The sequence below is a fragment of the Hemitrygon akajei genome, chromosome 23 (genome assembly GCF_048418815.1).
Source record: "Hemitrygon akajei chromosome 23, sHemAka1.3, whole genome shotgun sequence".
NCBI lineage: Eukaryota > Metazoa > Chordata > Chondrichthyes > Myliobatiformes > Dasyatidae > Hemitrygon > Hemitrygon akajei.
Window position 1 is genome coordinate 26,181,868 of NC_133146.1, and position 7,603 is coordinate 26,189,470.

A 7,603-nucleotide genomic window follows, 5' to 3' on the forward strand; every position below is an offset into this window, starting at 1 on the left:
AGGGACAATCTTGCCTATCAAATCTATTGGAATTCTTTGATGAAATAACAAGCAGAATAAACAAAGGAGAATCGGTGGATGTTGTGTACTCGGATTTTCAGGAGGCTTTCGACATGGTGCCACAATGAGGCTGCTTAGAAGATAAGAGCCCATGGTATTACAAGAAAAACACTAGTGTGGATAGAGCATTGGCAAATTGGCAGGATGCAAAGAGTGGGAATAAAGGAAGCCTTTTCTGATTGAGTGCTGGTGGCTATTGGTTTTCTGCAAGGATCTGTGTCAGGACTGCTTCTTTTTACATTTTATGTCAATGATTTGGATGACAGAATTGACGGCTTTGTGGCTAAGTCTGCGGATGATACAAAGATAGATGGAGGGGCAGGTAGTGTTGAGGAAGAAGGGAGGTTGCAGAAGGACCTAGATTGGGAGAATGGGCAAAAAAATGGCAGATCGAAAACAGAGTCGGGAAGTGTATGGTCATGCATTTTGTGCGAAAGAACAGAAGTGTAGACTATTTTCTAAGTAGGTACAAAATACAAAAATCTGAGGTGCAAAGGGACTTGGGAGTTCTCATGCAGGATTCCCTAAAGGTTACCTTGCAGGTTGAATCAGTGGTGAGGAAGGCCAATGCGGTGTTAGCATTCATTTCGAGAGGACTAGAATATAAAAACAAGGATGTAATGCTGAGGCTTTATAAGGCACTGGTGAGGACTGATTTGGAACGTTGTCAGCAGTTTTGGCCCCATTATCTAAGAAAGCATGTGCTAACATTGGAGAGTGTTCAAAGGAGGTTCACAAAAATAATTCTGCGAATGAAAGGCTTATTTTATGTGGAACGTTTGTTGGCTCTGGGTCTGTACTTGCTGGAATCTACTAATCTCTGTCTTAAACAGGCTCTTCATAGGTCAGGGAGTGAAAGGGCAGGAGATTGGGGTAGAGAGGTAAATGGATTATCCATGATCAAATGGCAGAGCAGATATGAAGCAATGAATGGCCTAATTCTGCTCCTATATCTTAGGGTCTTATGGTCAAACCTGACCACTGCGCTTCCTTAAACTCAATACTACAGATTGGGAAGAAATGTCAATGGACAAAGCAGTGTGAGGTGGCTTTCCAAAAGGTAAAGTAAATGATGAACGCAAACACTTTACTCAAACATTGTGATTCACATCATTCAGTGAAGCTTGCCTGTGACACCCCGCCTTATGGTGTAGGTGCAGTCATGTCGCATGTTATGACTGACGGAAGTGAATGCCCCATGCTGTAGAGAAAAACTACACACATATTGACAGGGAACCCTTGACTCTGTTTAGGGTCTAAAACATTTCAACCTGTACTTGTATGGGAGAGAGTTTACCTTCATTACTGATCATCAACCACATGTATCCAGTTCAATTCCCGGAAGGCTGTTCTACTAACAGCAGCAGCATAAATGCAGAGGCGGTTCTGTTTCTTGGAGGACACAATTAAAAGATCGAATTCAAGAGGACAACTAATCATGGACTGTCCCATTTACCCTTGGAAAATTTCATCCTCAAAAATTTTCGAAAGAGGACTCTCCTCTTGACAAATTCTCCCAAATGCAAATCAAAAGTCTCCCTATTACAGCAGAGATGATCCAAGGGGAAACTAGAAAAAAACCCTTGCTTTCTCTGGTCAACATAGACACTCAAAATTGCTGGAATGTGCAGCAGAAATTCAAGTTACCCGATTTTCACCAGAGCCAGGATGAACTTGCCCCTGACGGAAATTGCCTAATGTGGCGATGGAGAGTTGTTGTACCATCCAAACTGAGATCTAAGGTGTTGGAGGAGCTACACGCTGGTCACCTAGGCATGGTCAAAATGAAAGTGTTGGCTTGAAGCTTTGGTGGCTTGGAATAGATCAGTGGATAGAGCAGCTCTCCACGCACTGTTCGGGATGCTAACACATCAGAAGATGCCAAGAGCAGCTCCTCTTCATCCCTGACAACGCTTGCATTAGCCTGGAAAGGATTTATGTGGATTTTGCAGAGCCATTCATGTTCACAAGCTTCTTGGTAGCAGTGGATGCAGGTGCAAAGCAGCCAGAAGTGTTTCCAAAAGCCTCCACGTACCGATATGTGTTGAGAAGCCTCTTCTTAAGGACTGGTATTCCATAACACATCGTTCGTGACAATGGACCACAGTTTGTTGTGGAATAGCTTCAGTCATTCCTGAAATTAATGGACATATTACATCTGCACCGTACCGTGCAGCTACAAATCGCTTAGCAGAAAGGTTTGTCCAGAGTCTAAAGAATGCACTGAGAGGAATGACAGCAGAACATATTACACCAACACTGAATCAGAAGCTTGCCAATCTTCTCCTTGCATATCGCAGCGCAGCACACTCTACAACCAACAACTCATCGGCTATGCTGTTCCTAAGTCGTCCCTTGCATTCATGCTGGTATCTCCTCAAACTCAATCTCAGAAGGAGTATGCAGGACAAACAACTAAGACAATGTGAGGTTTCACTGCTGGACAAGCAGTCCTGGTGAGGGACTACACAGGTGATGAAAAGTGGGTATGTGGAAAGATTAAGGAAAGAACTGGACAACTCTCCTATATGGTGGACTGTGTCTGATATCATATGGAGACAACACATCGATCAGTTGAGGAGAGCAGGGTCAATTGTTAGAGAAAAAAAGTGCCCAGAGTTGTCAGAACCACTTCTTGCAGCCCAAAAATCAACTTCTGCAACCACCATGGAGGAGGCTTCTGAACCTGAAATTGTTTCACAGCCAGATCTCACTTGCCAAGCAGTGTGATCCCCCTTGTCAGGCAAGACATTATCCTACAAGAGTAAGAAATTCTCCAGAGTGATTAATTCTTTAGGCCTGAATTGGACAATTTAAAATTTACTATACTATGGATGTCCATATCGTAGTAATATGTAGTATACTGTTATATCTTATTATTGAGATGCATTCTACTTTGAGTTGGAATTTATACCTAAGTAGGGAGGAGTGTTGTGTATTTAATATTTCAGTAATATTTGAGTAACATTGTAAATATATCATTAGATTAAGCATTCTTTGTTTAAATAATTCATTCCGGGTTATATGTAAAAATACATGAATAGCATATGTCATTATGGCATCATGTCATATGTGCACACCTTGCTAAAAGTAAAAGCGAAACCAGACATGAGTTATCTCCGGCTGTCCTGTGTTTTTTTAAAAATTAATTTCTGGAGTTATAAAACATAGCATTTACCACTTTATAAGTTTGAAAAGATGGTTGCCTTAAATAGGAGGGAGGTGCAACCACGCACTCAGGCTTAGAGGGAGAGTTGTGGAATAGTCTTTCAGTAAATTTTGCTAACAACTTTCATCAACCAAAGGTACAAGTGGTAAATAAATTGCTAGATAACATGTATCTGGTGCTGTTGTACTGTACTTCATGGCTTTTACACCAAACCCTCTAACAAATCAATACACAGGAGAAATGAACAGAGTAAATAAGATGTTGAACTGTGTCGCTGGAGTACCACTTGATGAGTCAGAGGAAATGTTGATTGAACTTCACAGTTCTATAATCTGACTAGCTTGAATTGTGAATATAGCTTTAGTTGCCTGGAAATGAGAGAGCCATTCAAAGTGCAGAGAAGGTTCACAAGCATTTGTTGTAGCACTGGAGATCTGAATTGGAAGTGAAGCCAGGAATGAATTAGGCTTTCATCTTGAAAAGCAAATGGTGAAGAGTTGATGTAACATTTGGATTGAAGATTAAGTTACTAGAAAATTAACTCAATGTTATTTTATGCTGTAGGATTGAAATCAAGGACACACAGAAGATACTATCAAAGCAAAACACCCAAAAATCTGAAATAAAAACAAACATTATACTTGATAGGTTAGCATCTGTGGAGAAAAAGAGTCACTGTGATAGATCACTGACTTGCCATCAACCTGAAATGTTAATTTCATTTTCTCTCTGTGTGACTTGGAGCAGATCTTGCAGAGTGTAGTATTCATGTTAATCTCTACTATTCTTCCTGATAGCAGAAGTGAAAGGGTTGAGGAATTTGTCAAAGAAGATTTAATTGCTATAATGCACAATACTAATGTTTGTTATTATTTATTTATTTAGGACATTCAGAGACCCCTTACAGAATGCATTGGAATTGAACTCTGAACTCTGGACCACCCCAGCGTCATGCTAACCGCAATGCTACCATGACACCCTACTAATATATTAATGTAGATATTAAAAACACAGCTGGTGATGAATACTTAGGATGATAATCAATCATAATGCAACACTATTGCAGCTCAGGGCGTTAGAGTTCAGAGCTCAATTCAGTGTCTCCTGTAAGAAGCTTGTACCTTCTCCCTGTGAGAGTGTGGGTTTCCTCTGGGTGCTCCAGTTTTCACCCACAGTCCAACGAAATATTGATTACTAGGTTAGTTAGTCATTATACGAGGGGTGATTGATAAGATTGTGGCCTAAAGTAGAAGGAGTCAATTTTAGAAAACCTAGCAAATTTATTTTTCAACATAGTCCCCTCCTACATTTACACACTTAGTCCAGCAGTTGTGGAGCATACGGATCCCTTCTTTGTAGAAGTGGTCCACAGCAGGGGTGATTGATAAGTTTGTAGCCTAAGGTAGAAGGAGATGAGTTATTAACTTCAAACTTTCTATATCATCACTTAAAGAGTTGAACTGCGTGTGCATGTAATGAGAGTGTCTTGGACCTCTAGGTGATCCACAGCAGGGGTGAATGATAAGTTTGTGGCCTAAGGTGGAAGGAGATGAGTTATACAGCTCTCATTACATGCACGTGCAGTTCAAATCTTTGAGTGAAAATGCAGAAAGTTTGAAGTTAATAACTCATCTCCTTCTACCTTTGGCTACTAACTTATCAATCACCCCATGCTGTGGACCATTTCTGGAGGTCCAAGACGCCAACTTCTACAAAGTATGCTCCATGACCACTGGACTAAGTGTGTAGATGTAGGAAAAATAAATGTTTTCTAAAACTGACTCCTTCTACCTTAGGCCACAAACTTATCAATCACCCCTCGTAAGTTGTCTTGTAATTGGGCTAGGGTTACATAGGTGGGTTGCTGGGCACTGCAGACTTGTTGGGCCGGAAGAGACTGTACCGCACTGTATCAGAAATAAATAAATCAAGCAAACTGCCTTTAACTGTTGCAAAAATTATGTTCTTTGAAACAATAAAGAGTTTGCATTCAAACCCAACCTGCTTTGTAGATGCATACAATAAGTACCTTGTGAACAAGCGGAAGGAAGACAGAGCACAGAAACATTGAGGAAAAATAAGACAAAATATTGCTGCAATGCAATTGTTAGTAGAAGGACAAGGACTCTGAAGAGGAAACATAGAGTGCTAAACCGGGGTGAAATGGAACATGACATGAGAACCAGAGTAGATGCAGAAAATTAACTCCTTTGTGCAAAATACACTTAGAATCTGAGGAACCTGATCTGTCTTGTGTTTGGGACTTGAGTATAAATCAGTAATATAAAATCTCACACATGTCCTTATCACTGATCCTGACTTTAAATGCTCTAGAGAAGGTGGTGGTAGGTATTCATTATCAGAAGAATCACTCCTTGCAATAATGATTAGTGAGGTAGAGAGAATCTGTATTTGCTGATAAGTACCTTTATTGTCTCAACTAACCAGTATGTGAATTCATACACTAAATACCAGCTAAGTTTTCCCGACTTTCCATGAACAGTCAAAGAACAGAAAAGATATTACCGGTTAAAAAGGAGCTTTTTCTGCTGGAAACATGTTCCTCGTCATCCCGTTTTGAATCTCCATGTGTCTGTGGGGCACCTCACATCTGCAATAGTTCTCATAGAGTTATGGCTGCCAGCACACTTGAAGCATCAGCTTCTATATTCATTCCTGGCCAATTCAAATATTGAATACCAGTGTCAGTGTCAGTGTCATATGTATGACCTTTAACTACTTTTTATTGGCTCTGCTACAGGCTAGTATCTATTTATTACCCTCTTCTGAACAAATGACAATCAGTAATATATGGCTCTTTGTCCTCAATCTGCTTGAATCACACAGACCAGACACAGACCAACGTTATATCCAATCAAAGAACACCTCATAAATAACTTCTTATTTGGACATTATCCCTAGTTTAGCAAATGCTGATCAAGCCATGCAACTGACTCACAAATGCAGAACCCAGTCTTCTTCATAAAATGGCAGCCTCCATCTTCTCCTTCATGGCAAGGACAAAGGCAATTGGTCCATCTGCTTCCACTGTCCTTGATTCATTCAAGTTCACTGATTTGTAGACTGTAGTTCTTTATGGCTAACATCATCTTAAACTGCATATTTTTAAAATACTCTCCCTCTACCATCGTGAATGGAGTTCCAGGGATTTAACCTGTATTACTGAACAGCAAATGCCTGAGTGTCCAATGTCAGACTTTGTGTTGCCAATTGTAAGACCCTGTAAATTCAGATGAGATTCAATACAAAAGTAGCTATCTCTGTCACAACTTCATTGAAGAATTTTCAAGGTGGTCTTTCATGTCAGTACCCTCTATCACCCCGTTAGCAGGGTCCATGTTTATAAAATAGTAGTTGTATCTTTCTACTGCAAGTTTAGTTTGTACTCGTAGTATAAACCCAGCAACTTCTCACAAATTTAATGGTAGACTCATAGAGCAATACAGCATGGATGCAATCCCTTAGGCCCAAACAGTCCATGCCAATCACATTGTCCCTCCAGCTAGTTCCAATTCCCTGCATTTTGCCTATATCTTTACTTGTTCTGTCTCTCGATGTGCTTCTTAAATGATACGTTTGTACATACTCTTTCTCTGGTAGCTTGATCCATATACTCACCGTGCTCTGCATGAAAAAGTTGCCCTTCAGATCCAACTTACAACTTTCCCTTCTCACCCTAAACTGATTAAACACAGAGTTTTGGATTTCCCTACCCTGAGAAAATGACAGTTACCTTCCACCTTATGTCAGCATCTAATAATTGTAAGCGCTTTTATAAGGTTACCTTTCATTTTCCTGCGTTCCAAGAAATAAAGACTTAGTCTGGCCAACCTCTCCCTATAACGCAGACCTTCTAGTACTGGCAGCATCCTCATAAAACTTCTCACATTCTTTCTACTTTAACCATGGCTTTCACATAACAGGGTGACTAAAACTGTACACTACCCTGAGAGTGGCCTTACCAATGACTTATTCATCCTTTACTCAGTGCCCTGACTGATGAAGGCCAGTACGCTAAACACCTTTTCCTCCACCCTGTGACAATGCTTTAATGAACTATGCCCTTGTACTGCTGGGTCTCTCTGTTACATTACGCTACCTAATGCCCTATCCTTCAAAGAATAAGTCAGCCCATTTTCCTAACTGATCAGGCAATCTATGATAACCCTTTTTACTATTGACAATGCATCCTAATTTTGTGTCATCTGCAAAATACTGATCAAGCTTTGGCATTCACATCCAAAGCATTTATATGAGGTTTCTGCCTATCCATAAAATCTGTACCTCTTATCATCTTGTACACTTCTATCAAGTCACCTCTCATCCTCCTTCTCGCCAACGAGAAAAGCCCTA